This window comes from Puma concolor, chromosome D1, assembly GCF_028749965.1.
Source record: "Puma concolor isolate L17-30 chromosome D1, mPumCon1.1.hap2, whole genome shotgun sequence".
Lineage (NCBI taxonomy): Eukaryota > Metazoa > Chordata > Mammalia > Carnivora > Felidae > Puma > Puma concolor.
The window spans coordinates 108,494,702-108,514,531 of record NC_141676.1 but is presented as its reverse complement, the minus strand read 5'-3'; the positions used below and the strand labels follow the sequence as shown (position 1 = coordinate 108,514,531).

The following is a 19,830-nucleotide window of genomic DNA, read 5'->3' as shown; positions in this document are numbered from 1 at the left end:
TGCCACACCACTGGGTACACAGGGAAGCACCAGGCTCGGTCAGGAGGTAGAGGCGTGAGGAGGAAATGTGGACCAGAGTTCTGTTGTGGTTTCTGTGGGAAGGAGTGAGCAGGATTGGTGAGTTTGAATAATTTCAGTGGGCTCTGTGGTATGGGGGCTGTCCCTTAGTTGTCTGGTCCCTGGCCCTGGGGAGACTGAGGCAAGGGAATATTGGCCTAAGAGGATGATAATGGAGATGGTTGGGGTAAAGGCCTCTGGACTGGTTTGCCTAAGAAAGGTGCACCGAGGGCTCTTGTTTGCTATCTCTAGGGATTAACTAATTCTGGAGAAGCATTTGCTCCACGGTCAGCAAGACCCAAAGTATCAACAACACAGAATACAAGCACACGGTTAGTAATACATCATGATGCAACCAGAGGCTTGGAATGTGCTGATGTGCTTGGGCTTGTTCGTTGTCGGTAAGGAGAAGAGCTCCTACAGCCACAGCTGCGGGATGACCACAAGCGGAGCGGACGTGAACCCCGCTCGAGGCCAAGAGCTCAGGCAGCTGGCGCCCAGCCCCAGCCAATCCCCATGAGAGAGGAGCTGATGTTTATTGCGACATGCCTCTGAGATTTTTCTGGCTGTTTGTTACTGGCATTATTGTGGCAATGGCCAAGTAAGACAGAGATTAGTACTAGACACGGGGTGCCGCCATAATAAATCCCAAACGGTGCGCCATCAGCTTTGGGACTGGGGAGAAGGCGAGAAGAAAATCGTTATAGGGGCCTAGGAAAATGTTGATCCGTGTCATACAGTCATGAAACATTTTCTTTAACCACTACTTGCAGTAAACGAAAGAACAGAAAATGGATGCGATGAAGCTGGAATGATGAGGAAGTTTCAAGGCAGTGTTGACAGGATAAATGGCTTGTCGCTAATTGGAAAAGGTGGTGTAAGATACAAGACATGGGTGCAGGGGAAACATGGCTGGTTTGCTCATAGAATTGAGAGTGAACAAACATAGCCCAGAAGTCCTAGGATTTACAGGGGCGAAAAATGAAACTGTATAGAGAGAAACATTCTCTCAGCTTGAATGAAAAGTAATTGTGACTCTTTGAGATATGGAAATACCTCTGGATTCCTCCTCTTGAGACCCCACTTCCTTTAGGCAGGAAGCAGACTGAGAAGGCTGCCCAGCCACCAAATGGGGCATATTCTCCAATGCTGTCCTCAGATGTGGCCAGGGAGGGAATTTTGGCAAAGAAGGACCTCTCAAATTGTGGAAACAAGAGCCTGGGGAAAAGTCCAAGGGGTCTGGAGAGCTGTTCCCAGGGAGCGGTAATGGGGTCCAATCCAAGAACATTCCGTGCCCCCAAGATAGGGAACCCAGCAACATTTGCCTACCAGGATTTCACAATTACTGTAAACTCATGACTGCTCTCGGCTTCTCACTCTCCCCTACTAGAACGGGGACGTTCACTGTGGTCATCTCGTTCTGTACCACTTTGGTATGTTGCACATGGGAGAAGACAGATAAGTTGTCCATTCGGTCAAAGGTCTACAGACCGAGAGCCATCACATCTGGAGTTGCCATAGATATAGCAATGAGCTCTTTCTAGCCTGATGCCATCATGGAACGAGATTTGGGGGTTGTGGGGCTGGGGGGTGAGTATAATATGTGGAAGGGATGTGAATAACAGTGATGGATGCCAGACTGTGGTAGATTGAGAGATTGGTGCCGATTCTTCGTTGCCCTATAATAGAATTATGTATACACATTGTTGCCACATTCTCACAGCAGGCAAAGGGTACCTCCCCACCCCTGGACTTTAGGCTTGGCCCTGTGACTTGCTTTGGCGAATGAGAAGCTAGTGGCCTTGAAGCAAGCAGACGCCTAAAATGTACTGTGTATCTACTCTTGCCCTCTTGCTCTCTTTCACTGCAGGAGTCAGCCATGAGAAGAGCTTCCCCCTGGTAGCAGGTGCCCCTCGGCCTGGGCTCCAACACGAACACAGTGCCTCATACCTGAGCCTGAAACCAAAGCCAGTTTTTGAAGCCAAAAGCAGAGCCACACCCCAGCTTTCCTGCAGATGCGTGCCTGAGAAGTAAATGCTTATTGTGGACTGCCACCCAGATTTAGGGCCCGTTTGTGTTACACAGCTTTATTGAGCGATAGCAGACTCAGGCATGTATCTTTCCATGCCATTATGTGTTCTTTAAGAACACTAGGGTAAATATATCGATTCCACTGAGTAGTTTCACTTAAGTAAAACTGGATTAAGTAATCCAGGATTAAGTAATCCCTGAATTCTGAGACGTTTAGGTTTATCCTCAGAGTTTTATTTTGCAGTGGGAAGGAGGAAGAAGGGTTTCTAGTCTTTGCTTCTCTTAACAATCCTGTAGTAACATATTGGTATGTAAATGTTGTCCATACTTAATTTTTTTCTTTTAGGGTTCAACTGGATAATAGTAGCTGCTTCCTAAGGTTGTTGTGGGGATTAAAAGATGTAAGATGCACGGAGTGCCAGGCATATTATCTGTCATACAATTGACACTCAGCTAATGATTGTTTTTACTGTTTTTGGTTGTAGTCTTAGAAGCTGAAGAAAAATTCAAAGCTCTTGACATGAAATGTAAAGCGGTTTTCCAAAAGACTTACACCAGTTTAGGTGGCTAGTAACAGCGTGTGAGTTTCGGGGCACCATCAAAGAACTGCAACCTTTTGGGGCGCCTGGGTGGCGCAGTCGGTTAAGTGTCCAGCTTCAGCCAGGTCACGATCTCGCGGTCTGTGAGTTCGAGCCCCGCGTCAGGCTCTGGGCTGATGGCTCAGAGCCTGGAGCCTGTTTCCGATTCTATGTCTCCCTCTCTCTCTACCCCTCCCCCATTCATGCTCTGTCTCTCTCTGTCCCAAAAATAAATAAACGTTGAAAAAAAAAATTAAAAAAAAAAAAAAGAACTGCAACCTTTTAAACCTTTCACGATTTTAACAGGTAAAAAATAGTATCTTACAGGGGCGCCTGGGTGGCTCATTCGGGCGTCCAGCTTCGGCTCAGGTCGTGATCTCGCAGTTCATGCGTTTGAGCCCACGTCAGGCTCTGTGCTGACCGCGTGGAGCCTGGAGCCTGCTTCGGATTCTGAATCTCCCTCTCTCTCTGCCCTTCCCTGCTCGTTCTCGGTCTGTCTGCCTCTGTCTCTCAAAAATAAACATTAAAAAAAAAAAGAAAAAAGAAGCAATATCTCACAGATATTCTAATTTTTATACCTTTTATTGAAGAGGAGGTGGAAATCTTTAAATTTTATTTGTTTTTGAGCGAGCGAGCAAGAGAGAGGGAGACAGCAAGTGCATGCGGGTGGGCAAGTGGGGGAGAGGCAGAGAGAGCGAGAATCCCAAGCAGGCTCCACACCAGCAGTGCAGAGCCCGACCTGGGGCTGGAACTCACGAACTGTGAGATCATGACCTGAGCCGAAATCAAGAGTTGGACGCTCAACTGACTGAGCCCCCCAGGCGCCCTGAGGAGGTGAAGATTTTTTAAGTGAATTTCCTAAAGTGTAGATGCTGTTCTGTGAATTATCAGCTGACATATCCATTTCCATCCGTCGTTATTGAAGGTTGCTTGCCTGAAATTCTCTATGGTCACAACTCATGGCCCTCACCCTCATACTCGGTCCTCCTGGTGCATATCGTACAGCACATCACCTATGGTCTGTTGTCCATGTGCTGTGCCAAGTCCAAATCCCTCACCTCTAAGTCTCTGCTCCGTTTTATCCCAATTTTACCCCACCTCCTCCTAATTCCATTCCCCCTCCTGTGGCCAATCCCCCCATGTCTGGGGAGGATCTATTCCTGAGCGAAACAGCCAACTTGATTAAAGATTTTTACCCCTACAGTGTGTTTTCAACAGATCGTATTCTCTCTTATTTTTATGTTCCTATTCTATTTATTCTACTTCTGTCATTGCAACATGATTTTGCAAAGTTCTTTTTATATTTTGCCGTTGAAAGGTCACAAACATACAAGGCTAGTAAACAATTACCTCTGTTTTCCGAACTCCCCTGCCTCTGCCCACACTGTCCAACACAACCCTGAATCTTCTCAAAACGCATTAGTGGAGACAAAGGTTATTGCTTGTAGCTACTTACACTCAATAGTTCCCCCGACACCAACCCCACTCAACCAAAATGTCACAGACATTTGCTCCTTATTCCTGAGATTTTTTAGTCAAGACAGCTAGGGTAGGTCTGTGCTAACTTATCTGGCTGTCGTAGGAGTCTCTTGAAAAGCCATTTACAAAGGATTCAAGAAAAAGAAGTCCTTGCTAATGTAAGACAGAATTCTTAATGTATTGAAAGAGATTATCATGTGTCACTTGGAAATTCAACCTCATTTTTTCGAAACATAGCTCTTCCCTAAGTGTTTGTGGTTGTGGGGCTTTTTCCCCATAGGGAAATATCTGTCGCACATTTTTAATGCCCGACCAGCTTCCTCCACTGCTCTACCCTACCTGGCCTGCTGCCTTTCCTCCTCGCCTGACATCCCCACGGTGGTGCCTGGGGAATTCAAGCCAATTTGAATATGTAATCATGTGGAATAATAAGCTGAACTGTACTCTCTGGGGAGTCCTCTGGCTGCTCCCCAGTTCTCTGCAACTAGTTTCCTAAGTGCCTTTGAGAGATGCTGAGAACACCATGTCGCTGTTAACCTTCTCACACTTTAGTCATTTTCTGCTCACACTGGCTAGAAGCCCAGCTCCAGAGAATGTACAGGAAGTGGGCAAAGGAAGTTTCTCTCCTTCTGAGATGCACTGGGGCACACTTTCCACAGCCCGAGGGAGAGATTTGGGCAGGCTCTGAATCAACGTATTTTTAAAGCATTCGTTATTCCGACAATGGAGTTCCATGGAACCAGCATTTATTCCTTTCATGTAAGTCACACTGAGTGCTCCCGAAACATATCATAATACCAGGAAGTAAATAACCATTGCCTTGTTTTATGAATATGAGAAATTTCTGGTGAAGATGCCTAAATATTGTGATTAATTTCCAATTAGGCTGACATGTAGGTACTTACAACATCAAAGTATTTCTCTGAATTGAATCCGTTTCTAAAATGTAACCTAAAAGGCAGGACATTCGTCTTAAATAGCAATTTAAAAACAGATGTCTTGGTATTCCAGAATCCGATTTCAATACTAAGGTGATCAGTTTGGAGGGAAGAACCTCCGCGTGGATTTGCTAGTCGGACTAAAGTACAAAAGCACCTGCTATACCCCTTGAATATATGATAACAATGAACAATACCAGTAAATATCTGAATGGTACTCTGTATTCTTTCCTCTGCACAGTCGCATCTATGCAGTCACATTTAACCTTCAAAGCACATGTCCAGGAGACGGATATTATTAGCCTTAATTGTGGATGTTGTTGGAACTGAGACTTTCTTTTATCGCTTGTAACGCTCTAAGAATAAGTCATCTTTCTTGAACTCGGACATACCCACTCAGGTCAGAACTCGTGCAGATCGAGCTTGAGCTATTTTTAAGTGGGACTCCAAAAGGCAGCTGCAAAGCAAGTGTCACAAGCACATGCCTTTTTGACTCAGCAGTTGAGTTCTACCTCACGCTTTTCTCCTTCTCCAAACTCGTGGAGCAGTGGCACGGAAGGCGTTGGGGACACGCTGTGCTGGGTGATGCGAGCCCCCAGAGGTGTATGGTAGGTGAAACCTTGCACGGGGCTCGGAACAAACCCCATCAATAAACGTTCACTGATAACGGGGTCCTGTCACATTTCAGAGGCTGCCATGATGCATCACAGTCCTGACCCCAGAGCCAGAGAATGAGGGAGCCAGGGATTGAGACATCCTGTCGAGCCGCAGTCGGAGGAGAAAACCGGAATGAAAGAATAGTTGGGCCTCGCCAGGCAGAGGGGTTAGACACCTCCATGTCAAGGCCAGAGGTTTCCAGAGAGGAGGCGGAATTCCACACGGAGGCATCAGATAAAAATTTTCAGTTTGGGTCACTATTATTTCTTAAGAACCTTGCCAGGCACTCTCAGATCTCGAGCCCTTGTCCCTCGGCATCTGACCCCTGCTGCTGTCTGCCTCCACCCCTGCCCGTGGCTTCTGTGTCCTTTCTGGCCACACAGACCAAAGGGCCTCGCCTAACATCAGCAGAATCATACAATCTTAGAATGGGAAGGACACTTCCGTGCAAATACCTAAGACCCTATCTAGCTTTTTGGTTTTTGTTTTTAATTTTGCTGCTGCGGGAGTAGAGAATTTATTGTGGGTGCAGTGATATCCTCACTCTGACACACTTCTCCTGGCATTTCCTCTTTTCCGAGCATATGGGTGACCCTGAGCTCATCACCTCAGAGAAGAGATCCAGCTGGTCAGAAAGTAGAAACGGCCCAAGAGCGCTTTTTGTCTCCGCGTCTTGAAGGGGGGAGCTTAGAGTTTTGGACCTGGCGTGTAAACGAAACGTGTGGGAGAAACCGGGGTCAGAGAGGATGGTGGGTCCAGGGGCCAAGTTTCCCTTCTTTCTAGGCAGCGCCCCCCGGGAGCTAGCAAGACCCCCAGAGAGCAAACGGCTTCTCCCAGACTCGGCCCAGGGGTCCATCACCTCTTAAAGTTTCCCCGCCGTTAAGTGATGAAGCAGAACATCTGCGCGAGGCCCGCATCCTGAAGGGCCACGACCAGGGCAACTGCATGCAGTCTCAGGGTGACGCGGCTCCAGCAGGTGACTCAGGCTCTGAAGCGCCCCCTCTTGGTGACCGGCCAAAGCACATGTAAATCCCTCTCGGGCCTTTGCCTCAACCCCACGGAAAGAGGGAGAAACCCAAAATTACCTGAGATTGTTATTCTTTTTTTTTTTTAAGTTTATTTATTTATATCGAGAGAGAGAGAGAGAAAACCCGTGGGGGAGGAGCCGAGAGAGGAGGGGAGAGAGTATCCGAGGCAGGCTCCGCGCTGACAGCCCAGAGCCCGATATGGGACTCAAACTCACAAACTGGGAGATCATGATCCCGGCCGAAGTCGGGCGCTCAACTGAGCCACCCAGGCACCCCCTGAGATGGTTCTTCTTAGCCTGACAGTAGGAGGATTGAACATAGAGTTGAGTTACAAGAAATGTTATTTTTCTGGATTAACTGAGTCTGTGAACTAAGACACCTATGTCTCCTGTTCATGTAAAACACCGACAACCACATATAATAAAAATAAAAACATGAAATGTTACATGTCTTATTGACAATATTGTATCAGTGAACCCACCGTCTGCTACAGAATCTGAAAGGTGTTTTTTCACGCGTACCACTGCCAGTTGAGCTTTATGTGGTTCATACGTCCAGGTGGAAAAATGTTGGGTCAGTTTCCTGCTCTTTCAAAATCCGTTCTTGAAAAAAAAAAAAAAAAGAGGGGCACCTGGGTGGCTCAGTCGGTTGAGCGTCCGACTCCAGCTCAGGTCATGGTCTCGGGTTTTGTGGGTTCAAGCCCCATGTCGGGCTCTGTGCTGACAGCTTGGAGCCTGGGTCCTGCTTCGGATTCTGTGCCTCCCTCTCTCTCTGCCCCTCCCCCACTCACGCTCTGTCTCTCAAAAATAAATAAATGTTAAAAAGAAAAGAAAAGAAAATGTTGTGAAAGGTTTGCTGTCACTTTAGGGGAAAGAGAGGAGAGGGTGGAGTAAGGTCTCCATTCCGTAGGAACTAGTCCTACGGTCTCTGTGCCACCCGGCACTTGGCCAGTCCCTTGGAGACGTGTAAGTGCACGTGCATCCCGGTTACAGGGTCCGCTCTGCAAGATTTGACCTGATGTTCCAACTGTGCTACTTTTGAGTCTCAGTTGTGTCAACCAAGCTTTTGGCTGCCCACTTCCTATCAGAGTATCACTTCGTCTGAAATGTCATCACCATGTGAATCTGCTTCTTCAATAGCTTCTTTCCTCTCCTCATTATTCTCCCACATCACCATCTCTGCACACTCTCCTCCCTAGACCATTCAGCCCGTCTCTGCCTCTCCCTCCTCCACCCCAAGGTGAACGTGTCATCCTCCTACAGCTGAGGACTTCTGGACAGTCAGTGCTGGTCAGCATCACACCCAGAGCCTGTGTTTCAGCCCTCCCCCACCCTGAGCCCTCCTGAGACACAGGAGCTTCTTTCCCCCCTCGGCCAAGGTGCCACCACCCCCTTCTGGTTCTTCTCCAGCTTCCCTGACCTTTGTCTCTCAGCGCCCTCCATGAGCCCCTTTCCTCTTCCTTTAAATATTAGTGCTACTTTTCTTGTAGCCTCGGCTGTCGTCTCACGCCCCTCCAAGATTCCCAGCCACAGTGAAAACTTGGCTTAACAAGCCAAGTTAACAACCACATGAGCTAATGATTCCCAGATCCACACGAAGGGGGTCAACTGAGAGATACAGATTCCACGGGCTGACTACGTGTGCAGGAAGTTGAATTGATATGGCTTTGAGGTTCTCGTCAAACTACACTGAACCACAAGGCCCAGGGACCCAAGAAATATGCACAGAAAGGGGGCAGATAGACCTGTCCTTTCACTCTTGATGTTCCTCAGTGGGACAGTGGAAACAGTACTGAAGGAGATGAAATTCTGCTCAAGGCATCCTGATGATGGCTAGCTATTTAATGAGAGATGGTGGAACCTGGGGCACCTGGGTGGCTCAGCTGGTTGACTGTCTGACTTCAGCTCAAGTCATGATCTCACAGTTCATGGGTTCGAGCACCGCATCGGGCTCTGTGCTGACAGCTCAGAGCCGGGAGCCTGCTTCGGATTCTGTGTCTCCCTCTCTCTCTCTGCCGCTCCCCTGCTCTCGCTCTGTCTCTCTCTCTCTCTCAAAAATAAATAAGCATTAAAAAAGTTTTTTTTTTTTTTAATGTTGGAGGATGATCCAGGCAAAGACTAGGACTTCCCATTTTCATAGGAGAAGTGAGGATTTCATACCTTCTTTCTTTGTGGATTGCCTTTTCCTATAAATCTAAGTGGACCTGCCCCTGGCTTAGTGGAGTGAGGAGTGAAGGAGCTGACTGCTGTGGCCCCCAGTTACTCCAAGGTAAAAAAAAAAAAATTGTGAGCAAGCGTTCCACTACTACTGCATTCTCCAGAATTATTAAAATAAAGTGCCCTGGAATTTAGAATTGATGTTGAGAAAGCATTATCTCTGTATCAGATATAGAAACTGTATAATGAAACAATCTGTAGGCAAACTGTATCACCTCTCTGGATACCATTCCCTAAACAGAGCTTTCTTAGTTAATACGTAGCGCATTACAGTCAGTAACCAGAGGAGTATATGGATTTGACTATTGCTATTAAATTCCATATAAGTGATAAAATGCAAAGTTGAATGAATGTTACTTCATGTTACTTATTGTTCTGCAAAACAGAGGTCAGTTGGTGTGGCATTGGACTGCCCTATAAAGCAGAACCAGAAATTTCTTTCTTGCAAGATCATGGAGAGGGAAATTAAGTGAAGAAATATGATTTAAATCTGAGAGCGACAGGTCAAATATTTCTGAAGCATCTCTACCTAGACTAAAATATTTAATCCTCTCAAAGCCATCTGAGGCATAGGTATTGTTAGGACTGTTCTTAGATGAAGAAACTAAGGCTTAGGAATTTAAGTAGCTAACTGAATATTATACAGACAGTGACTGGCAGAAGCAAGGTTCAAACACAGGTGTATTTTTTTAAGTAATTTATATTTTATTTATTTATTTATTTAAACTTTTTTTTAAATGTTTATATATTTTTGACAGAGAAAGACAGAGCATGAGTGGGGGAGGGGCAGAGAGAGAGGGAGACACAGAATCTGAAACATGCTCCAGGCTCTGAGCTGTCAGCACAGAGCCTGACACAGGGCTCAAACTCATGGACAGCGAGATCATGACCTGAGCAGAAGTTGGATGCTCAACTGACTGAGCCACCCAGGAGCCCCTATTTTATTTTTTTTTTAAGTTTATTTGTTTATTTTGAGAGAGAGAGAGTGCACACAGGAGGGGCAGAGAGAGAGGGAGACAGAATCCCAAGCAGTCTCCACACTGTCGGCACAGAGCCCGGTGTGGAGTTCAAAGCCACAAACCATGAGATCATGACCTGAGCCGAAACCAAGAGTCAGACGCTTAACCGACCGAGCAGCTCAGGCGTCCCAACACAGGTACATCTTATGTGGGTATCTGTTTCCAAATTCTGTGCTCCTTCCTAGAGCATCTCATTTACCGTCTGATCCATTTTACAGGTGACAGAACCAATAATTAGTTTCTTCTCTCTCTGGACAGATGAGAAAACTACAGCTCAGAGTAGTTAATGTGTCTTCCCAAATTTACATGATTATTTTATGCCACAGAATTCAAACCCACTTTTTCACAATGGATTTGCCGCCAGAACTCAGATATCATGGAAATTACCCCTCAATCTTAGCTAAAATGGGAAAGGAAAAGGTTCCTATTAATATCATTGTCACTGGACATGTGGATTGGGGTGGGTCCACCATCACCTGATCTACAAATGTGGTGGGATCGCGACAGAAGATCCACAGAAAAACTTGAGAAGGAGCCTCCTGAGGTGGGAAAGGGCACCCTCAAGTATGCCAACATCTGGATAAAAGAAAGCCGGACGTGAACAGGGCACCACCATTGATATATCCCTGTAAAATTCCAGACCAGCAAGTAGTATGTGACCGTCACTGATGCCCTGGGACACAGACTTTAATCAGAAACACGATTACAGGCACATCTCCCACTGACTGCACTTCCTGACTGTTGCTGCTGGCGTTGCCGAACTTGAGGCTGGCGTCTCCAAGAATGGGCCGACCCGTGAGCATGCCCTCTGGCTCACGAGACTCAGTGTGAAACAACTAATTGTTGCTGGTAACAAAGTGGATTCCACTGCACCACCCTGTAGCCAGGAGAGGTAGGAGGAAGTCATTAAGCAAGCCAGCACCTGCATTAAGAAAACTGGCTACCAGCCCAACGCAGAAGCATTTGTGTCGATTTCTGTTTGGAATGGCAACAGCCTGCTGGGGCCCAGCGCAAACACGCTTTGGTTCAGCGATGGAGAGTCACCCTAAAGACGGCAATGCCAGCGAAGCCACCCTCCTCGGAGCTCTAGATTGCATCCTGCCACCAACTTGTCCACCTGGCGAGCCTTTGCATCTGCCCCTCCAGGACGTCTACGAAATTCATGGTATTGGCACCGTCCCTGTAGAGACCCGTGTTCTTGAACTCAGCCTAATGGCCCTCTCTGTTCTAGTCAACATGACAACTAAAGTAAATTCTGTTGAAACGCTCTTTGAACGAAGATCTTCCTGGGGACAAAGCGGGCTTTCACGTCAAGCATACGTCTCTCAGAGACGTTGGTTGTGCTGCAGCTGATGACAGTGAAAATGAGCCACCGGTGGAAGCAGCTGGCTTCACAGCTCAGGTGATTATCCTGAACCTTCCAGGCCAAATCACTACCGGCTACGACCCTAGCCTGATTTTCACAGAAGCTCATGTTGCTCGCAGGTTCATGGAGCTGAAAGAGAAGATTCATTGTCACTCTGGGGAGAAGCTGGAAGATGGCCCCAAGTTCCTGAAATCTGGTGGTGCTGCCATCGTTGATATGGTTCCTGGGCAGCCCACGTGTGTTGAGAGCTCCTCTGACTGTCCTCTGGGTCGTTTTGCTGTTGGTAATGTGACACAGATGGTGGCTATGGGTGTCGGCAAAGCAGTGGACTGGAAGGCGGCTGGAGCTGGAGAGGTCACCGGGTCTGAAAGCTCAGAAGGCTAAATGGATACTATCCCTGATACCTGCCACCCCAGTCATAATCGGCGGTGGAAGAATGTCTCAGAACTGGTCGCTTAAGTTTAATAATAAAGAAATGATTAATGATAGTGCATCATAAAACCTTGAGAAGGTAAGGGAAATGTTTTGTAGACCATTTGGGGTGTGTGTGTGTGTGTGTGTGTGTGTGTGTGTGTGTGTGTGGCAGTTTTAACTTATTAGCTTTTAAAAATCCGTACTTTTTAATGGAAACAACTTCACCAAAACTCTGCCGCAGAATTCTGAGACCCATTAAAGCCAAGTTTAATGAGTAAACGATCTTCTTTCGGTCAACACTATAAATCCCCACAGTACTACTTAAGTAAAAGACATAGGTAAGAGTTGCCCACAGTCTATTTCTGCTGTTCATCTGCTGAAATTTCAAAATTTGATAATTCTGGATTAACATTTTCTTTTGGGTAGGAATTTGTGGGTTTTTAATACATTGTTTGAAAGGAAGAATCATCTGGGTTTTCTTAAACCTCTTTTTTCTTAAGGTTTATTTATTTTTGCAAGAGACTGCATGAGTGGGGTGGGGGACAGAGAGAGGTGGGATTGGAACTCAACAAACCGGGAGATCATGACCTGAGTTAAAGTCAGATGCTCAACGGATCGAGTCAGTCAGGTGCCCCGAATCATGTGTTTTTTAAGGACATGGTGAAAAGGTATGGGTGAGGGTCTGTTGGTGACAAGCCTTCATAGGTTAGGGCAGATAAGCAAAGATTATCATTGTTTATCAATAAGCTTGTTATAAGAAGGCCCAATGGTGCGACACTAAAGTCCACGTGTTGCATATAAAATTGTAGCTACGTCAATCGAGTGAATCTGTTGGTATCATCTCAAATGTTAGTTTCCCACTTATTGGGATGTGCGTTCTCACATTAACAAATTTTGAAATAGTCCGAAGAACTCCAAGTGTGAAAGTTAAATAGTATTGAAGACTGTCCTGCTAGAGTTTGTTGTATCTAGATTTGGAGCAGGGTGGGTGGAGGGGGAAGGTACTGGAAGCTGGGGGAAAAAAAGAGAGAGAGAGAATTCAAGCCCAGAACTACTTTTTTTTTTTTTTTTAATTTTTTTTTTTTAACGTTTATTTATTTTTGAGACAGAGAGAGACAGAGAATGAACAGGGGAGGGGCAGAGAGAGAGGGAGGCACAGAATCTGAAGCAGGCTCCAGGCTCTGAGCTGTCAGCGCAGAGCCCGACGTGGGGCTAGAACTCATGGACCGCGAGATCATGACCTGAGCCGAAGTCGGCCGCTTAACCGACTGAGCCACCCAGGCGCCCCAAAGCCCAGAACTTCTAATTCCCTCTCTAGGACTCTATCATGCACGTGACTGTAACTTCTCCTAAGTCTAGTGATGATCTTTTTTTTTGTAATGTTTATTTATTTTTGAGAGAGAGAGGCCAAGCACGAGCAGGGGAGGGGCAGAGAAAGAGAGGGAGACACAGAATCCTAAGCAGGCTGCCGGCTCTGAGCTGTCACCACAGAGCCCAACGTAGGGCTCAAACTCACAAACCACGAGATCATGACCTGGGCTAAGTTGGACACTTAACTGACTGAGCCACCCAGGCGCCCCTGGCATTGATCATTTTTAATGTCTTCTGTAACCTTTGTCGAGCATTTACTCCTTAATCTAGATGACATCCTGGGTCATCCCATCTTTTAAAATCTAGATGAGACTACTTATGGTCTCCAACACACCTCGCATCGAAAGCCCGGTGCCATTTCTGTGTATTCCTAGGGTCTTGTGTTCTCAGGACCACCCCTCGATTCCTCTGACTTTTTGTTCTCCTCTTGGCATCTCGCAACATTTTCTTTCTCGCCACTTGAGTTCTTGAACCACCTTCCTTACTTTTACACATAAACAACAGATTTTGTGTAGCAGATTTTATAGACAGTTTAGAGAAATTAAGAAAGAGATGGTTTTGCATTGCTGACCTCCACGCAGTTAGAACTGAATGAATAATGGTCACCCTGTTCTATAAAGGCTTCTGGCTGATTTCCCGTGATGCTCAGCCTTTCTCTCTCCTTTCTGTCCCCTCCCACCACCACCACCACCAACTATTTTTTAAATGCAAGCTGATTCTACCCTCTCTTTGTTCTGCCCAGACTTCTGAATCCTACTGTAGACTTTTTTTTTTTCCATAGCCAAATGCTTTCAAGGTGTTTTCTTTATTGAAGACCATTTATTCCCAAAGGGAATTCTATTCTCAACTATTAAGAAAACAATAGGATTTTTTTTTTTTTAGCCGCCCACCAATGACACCACGGGTTCTGAGGAGTACAAGGAAGAAAATTTGCTTTCAAAGAGGAGCCAATATAATAGGAAATAAGTGCACATAACTCACATTTCTCTTGGGCCTTGCCACCTTGTGAAAACAGAGACCACATACGCGATGTGTAACAGTTGAGTCTCTGCAGTATGTTCACGTCCCCTCCCCCCAACACCCCACCAGGAACCTCCTGTCCTGACAGATATGAAGAAGGCCAATACAACAGAGATTTGGCCAGTACAACTAAGAAAATCTAACTTACCACGTGAGGGGGAAAGATAATACCTGGAGGTCGAAGAAGAGGCAACTACTGGGATGACCACAGGCAGAATGTGGCCCACCTGAGGTTGAAGTCGGGGAGTTACATTCTGAACTTGAGTCATCAGGGTTCAATGGTAACAGCTTCTAACTGTCTGTTTAAGCTATTTTAGTTTTACACCCCTCCCGCCCCCAACAATGTAGCATTATCTGGGCTTTCCACTTCTGACCAAGTGGGAAGTATTAACAGTCAGAATTCACTTGACAGTGGAAATCCATGTAACCTCATGTGAGTAGGTGTCTGCCACAAACGATGAGAAAAACTAGCAAACTCAGTGAAAAGACAGTTTTGCACCCATTTGAAATAATGCTGCTGCCCCAGGTCTTCCGTTCTTTATCCACGGCCTCAAAATCCGAAGAGCTCTGAAGTCAAGAAGGTTCTATCCATCAGGTGTCTAGCAATGTCCTTTAGAGGCGAAACCCGACCTGTGCATGTGTGAGGCTGCTTGGAATCTTTATACAGCTTGCTTCACGGGAGTGGTTATGTGTTTCCTGCACAAACATGAAAATGCTTGATTACACGGTGCTCCTGCAGCCTCACTGAGGGAGGGCACATGAAATATAGAGCGTGGAACATACCTTTCCAAAGTCTGAGACATTCTGAATTCCAAAACACATCTGGCCCCAAGGGCTTCAGATAAAGGCTTGCGTATCTATCTTGGCATCTGCCAGAGGAAACTGGGAGCCAACCGAGAAGAAGTGACGGCCAATGGGGGCGGCTAGTATGGTCCCAGGGGTCCTATTTTCACGTGTCCTGCCTGGAACATGTGGTCCGTCAAAAGGAGAGAAGACTAGATACAGGACTGTGTTGTCGACATGTGGAGTCGGGTAGAAGTTGTGACCAGTGAGAATGTCTGGAAAACCCTGCTGAGTCCTTCAGCCAAAGCCAGACTGCCTACCGGGGCCGACGGTCCGGCTACTTCCCACCACCTGCACTGCAGGCAGATGAGGGCAGCACAACGTTCTCGTGAAAGTTTCCAAGCCCCTCCTATCATTTTAAGGTACAGGATCATCTGAATTATTGTTTTCATTGTTCCTTTGATTTTCAGAAAGGAGATTATTTTTAAAGGAAAATAAAAAGACAGGTGGTGAATAAAGACTTACTAAAGCGATTCTCCCGCCCAAGTACTAACCAGGCCTGACCCTGCTTAGCTTCCGAGATCAGACAAGATCGGGCGCGTTCAGGGTGGTAGGGCCATAGACACTAAAGCAAGTCTCAAACCTGACGGCAGCACGTCAGAATCACTTGGAAAAGATGTTTAAACTACAGATCTGTAAACCCAACCCAGCCCCATGGAATAAAGGGCTCCCGCAGGCGTCCCAAGGCACCTGGAGTTTTCAGAGTGCCCCAAGTAATTCTGGTGTGCAGACAAGAATGAGAATGACCATCTTAGAAAAAAAAAATGTTTTTTTAATTTTTAAAGAGGGAGAAAGAAAAAGACCTTTTCCCTATTTCTGTATAAGGAATGAAAGTCCCTAAGATCTAGAACAGCCCAAACAGGGTGGGGGGCATGCTGTGCAGTTCTTGTTTTAATCACATGTGCTAACCACACAAAGGAAGTTTCATTTCTGCGAAAACTATCAGTTTCTCTTTTATACATATTGTTGGTGATCCTGGACACATAAAACATTTTTCAGCCAATGATTTCATCTTTCCCATAACTGAAAGTGTGGATGCACCCTGCACTTACGGGCCGTCAAGGATTAAGGGAACATCCCCTCTACGTCAGAGAGAAAACCATCTTCCCACATAGTCTCTGATGTGCTGGGCGGAATGTGGTAGAATCGGTGCCTTGACAAGGAGCCAACTTGTCTTCTGTTGGAATATCTACATAGTAAAGTTGACATTCCTTCTGTGTCTGCTCAAGTAATTTGGTTCTCTCTTCTTTTAGGAACCCCCTCAAAATGAGGAAAGTTTTGTAAGCTAGTCTCTCTCTTATCTTCCCTAAAATGTGGCTCCACAAATGCTTTCCCTTCATTTCATGTTCATCTCCATGAATGTTTGGTGACTTTGTGACATCTGACAATCTTCCTCCTCTGCTGCTGTGGGGCCGGGGCGGGGGGGGAAGATTATCTGCCAAACAGGACCCATAATCTTTGTGTCGACCCAATCAGACATACCTTCCAAGTCACGATTTTTCTCTCTCCCTTTGGACTTTCTTCTCCCTTCTCCTCCAGCTGGTCTCCTCCTCAGGGAGGCTGCCTGGATCTCCAATTTCAGTTGGGTTCCCTGTTACTGTTTCTCAGAACATCATGTGCTTCTCTTTGATAGTACTGCTCACAACTTAATTAAATGTTTATTTCATATCTATTTTCCTGCTGGATAATAGGATATTTGGGGTCAGGAAACAAGTCTGGTTTTTTTGTTTGTTTGTTTTTGTTCTTGGTTTGGTTTAGTTTTTGCTTTTCTTTTTTCACCAAAGCCTTGCCTCATACTAATGCATAGTGGATGAAAAATAAATATTCATTGCATCGATGAATTACATACCCCAAAGACTCAAGTAAGCTGGGGCCATCGGGTAGGTTCATCAGAAGATGACTATATCATATGATTTCACTCATATGAGGAATTTAAGATACAAAACAGATGAACATAAGGGAAGGGAAGCAAAAATAATAAAAAAAAAAAACAGGGAGGGGGACAAAACATAAAAGACTCAAATAGAACAGAGGGTCACTAGAGGGGTTGTGGCAGGGGGGATGGGCTAAATGGGTAAGGGGCATTAAGGAATCTACTCCTGAAATCATTGTTGCACTCTATGCTAACTAACTTGGATGTAAATTTTTAAAAAAAATTTTTTTAAGGTTGACTATAGACTTTATGAAAAGGTGTCAGCCAAAGCTGAGGTAACTGGAAGCGAGAAAGCAGCAGACGGAAGAACCAGGGAAAGGGGGCATGTTAACTCACCTCTGAACAGCAGGGTTTGCAATTATCATGCTAAAAATGAATGCATTCAAATTGCGAAGCTTCAGTCAATGAATCACAGCTAACATGAATGTTTTTATTTCAGGGTTGCACATACTTTATTTATATAATTGTGATTCAGAACGAATACCTTGATGATGCTTTATGTGCTGCGGCAAATGCTTAATTGCAGCTTGTTTTGTTGGCATTTATTTAAATGTCAGTAAAACTCTCTCCCACAGATATTAAATTTTGTAATTAATCATTCAGGAGGCCTTCTTTAATCAACTTTTCCTTAAGTATTTCAGATTCTTGTCAGGCCCATTCATTTCCCCTGTGAAGATCTAAGAATTGGTTTTAGGTGATAAATTGACTGTGTTCTCCTAGAGCCCGTTTTTCTTAAGCGCTTGAAAACATTCATCTACATGAATCTGCCTTATGAAGTGGGGCCCAAGCCACAGTAAACACAGAAGAATAAGCAGCACCTGTCAACCCCACTGCACGTGATGTCGGGCATTCTCGAGTTCCTTGCATTTTTGTGACAAACTAAATTGATCTATACGTTCACTGCATCAGTCAACCAACACTTGTGTGAGTGGCAACCATGAGTCACATCTGGGGATAAGATGATATATAACATGATATGACATACGATAGTATGCCCGCCCTCCTGGAGTTTATAGTTAAAGTGGAGACAGAGAGACGTGAGAGCAAACTGGGGCAGTAAAGAGTTAGAGCAGCTATAATGGAGGCAAGTGTAAGTCGTAAAGAAAAGGTTGGAGTTTGGGATGATGGGGGGATCAGAACAGCTTCCTGATTTGAGATGTATCTTTAAAAAATAAGTCAATGAGGGCATCAGAGTGGGAAAAATAATGGAGAGAAAGGATGATTGAAACATGATGAAGAACTTGATCAAAGACCCAGAGGCATGAAACAGCATGGCATCTTGGACATCCTAGTCATTAGGCATCTTGCAGGCCATTAGGCATGGGGGGGGGGGCGGGGACTCTGTGAGAAATGAGACAGGAGAGACACGCAGAGACTGGCTCACGGAGGGTCTTGAGGCCTATGCTAAGCAGTTTGGATTATATTTTCTCGGCCACGTATAACCTCTAGCGTGTTTTCAGCAAGGGGTGGCTTGGTGCGATAGATAATTTAGAGAGTTCGCTCTGGCAGTTGTTTAGAGATTGAATTAGAACGCTTGGGCCCTGGAGACATTGTATTCATGTATTCAAACATTTTTAGAGTTATCTTTTAAGTGCCAGATACTGTCCTAAGCTCTAAGAATACAGCAACGACCCAAAGAGACAAGATGTCTGCTCACAGAGCATTCTAGCAGAGACGTATAGACAGTAACCAGAGAAGTAAACAGATAAACGAGAAAAATGGAAGATAATGTCCAGCCCTGCAAATATGAAAACTGTCTGATAGGGAGTGTCAGAGGGCTACTTTAAATTGCGTGGCTATGAAAGACCTCTCTGTGCCCAATCTGAATGACAAGGGCAGAGGTCATTCAGAGGTCATATGATTGGAGGTAGGACCTTCCATGAAAAGAGAACAGGGGATGCAAAATCTTTAAGTTGGAGAGGCTTAGCCAGCTCAAGAAGTGGAAAGAAGGCCAGTGTGCCCAGGGAGTGGCAGCAAGGAGATGAGGGGTTAGAGGTTAGGTTGACTAGAATTCAAAGGCCATGTGACCCAGACCTGGGACAATGTGTTTGAATTTTATCTTCAAGGCCATAGGAAGTCACACATATAAGTCACTGCCTGGTTTTAGGCGGGCAAGTGATATGGTCAGGTGTATATTTTTAAGAGATGCCTGGCTGCTTTGTCGAACGTGGACAGGAATAAAGCAGAGAGAAGTCAGAAAGCTCTTGGAGTAGACCTTGTGGGAGACATTCAGGTGGACTAGGGTCACCAGTGGAGATGGAAGGAAGCAGATGGAATTGGATGTGTTTGTGTGTAGAGTGAAAAGGGACCCTGTGGTGGGTTAAATATGGGGAACGAGAGATGCAATAGGAAGCAATAGGGATGCAATAGGGAGCAACTCTCTTTAGTGTTCAAACTGGCTCGCCTCATTCAGCAAACAGATCGTGCGCTCAGGCCCCCCGAGTGGGAGCTGGGGGCCTTTCCCCTTCCAACGCAGTTCGGGTTTTGCTTGTGTTGTATCGCCTTGTGTCCGTTTGTTTACCAAGAAAGTGAATTCTCTTCTTTGTACTTTTCAGTTTGCCCACCTCCCTGGCTGGGAGATTATCTGGCGCTTACTAAATCTCTGACACGGGAGGCAATGGTTTATTCCCACCCGGTGGCACCACCGTGGGGGGAATGTGCCGGGAGACGTGGGGTCGCCGGCACAGCAGGGCCAGCGTGAACTCACGGGGCGTTTCCCAAGCAGCCTCAGCCTGTCGAGCCACACGGACTTCTGAGCACTGAATAGTTCTCTGTCGGAGTTTGAAGATGATACAGGGACTTCTCAGACATCGTCCCTGCTTTCCAGGAGACAGCAGTTTCGGTGGGGCAGCAAGACTAATGCAAACCGAAAAGCTAAAG

At 45.9% G+C, this 19,830-nt stretch overlaps 1 long non-coding RNA gene and 1 pseudogene across 1 annotated transcript in view; both read left to right on the top strand.

The window, feature by feature from the left end:
- LOC147576984 (uncharacterized) overlaps positions 1-6,803 on the top strand; it is a 246,943-nt gene extending 240,140 nt beyond the window's left edge. Inside the window, exon 9 of the long non-coding RNA XR_015241373.1 lies at positions 5,772-6,803. This is a non-coding gene — a long non-coding RNA (uncharacterized LOC147576984). The remainder of the gene's footprint in view (positions 1-5,771) is intronic.
- A 2,970-nt stretch (positions 6,804-9,773) lies between these two features.
- Positions 9,774-11,868, top strand: LOC112865885 (elongation factor 1-alpha 1 pseudogene; annotated as a pseudogene).
- Positions 11,869-19,830: the final 7,962 nt, after the last annotated feature.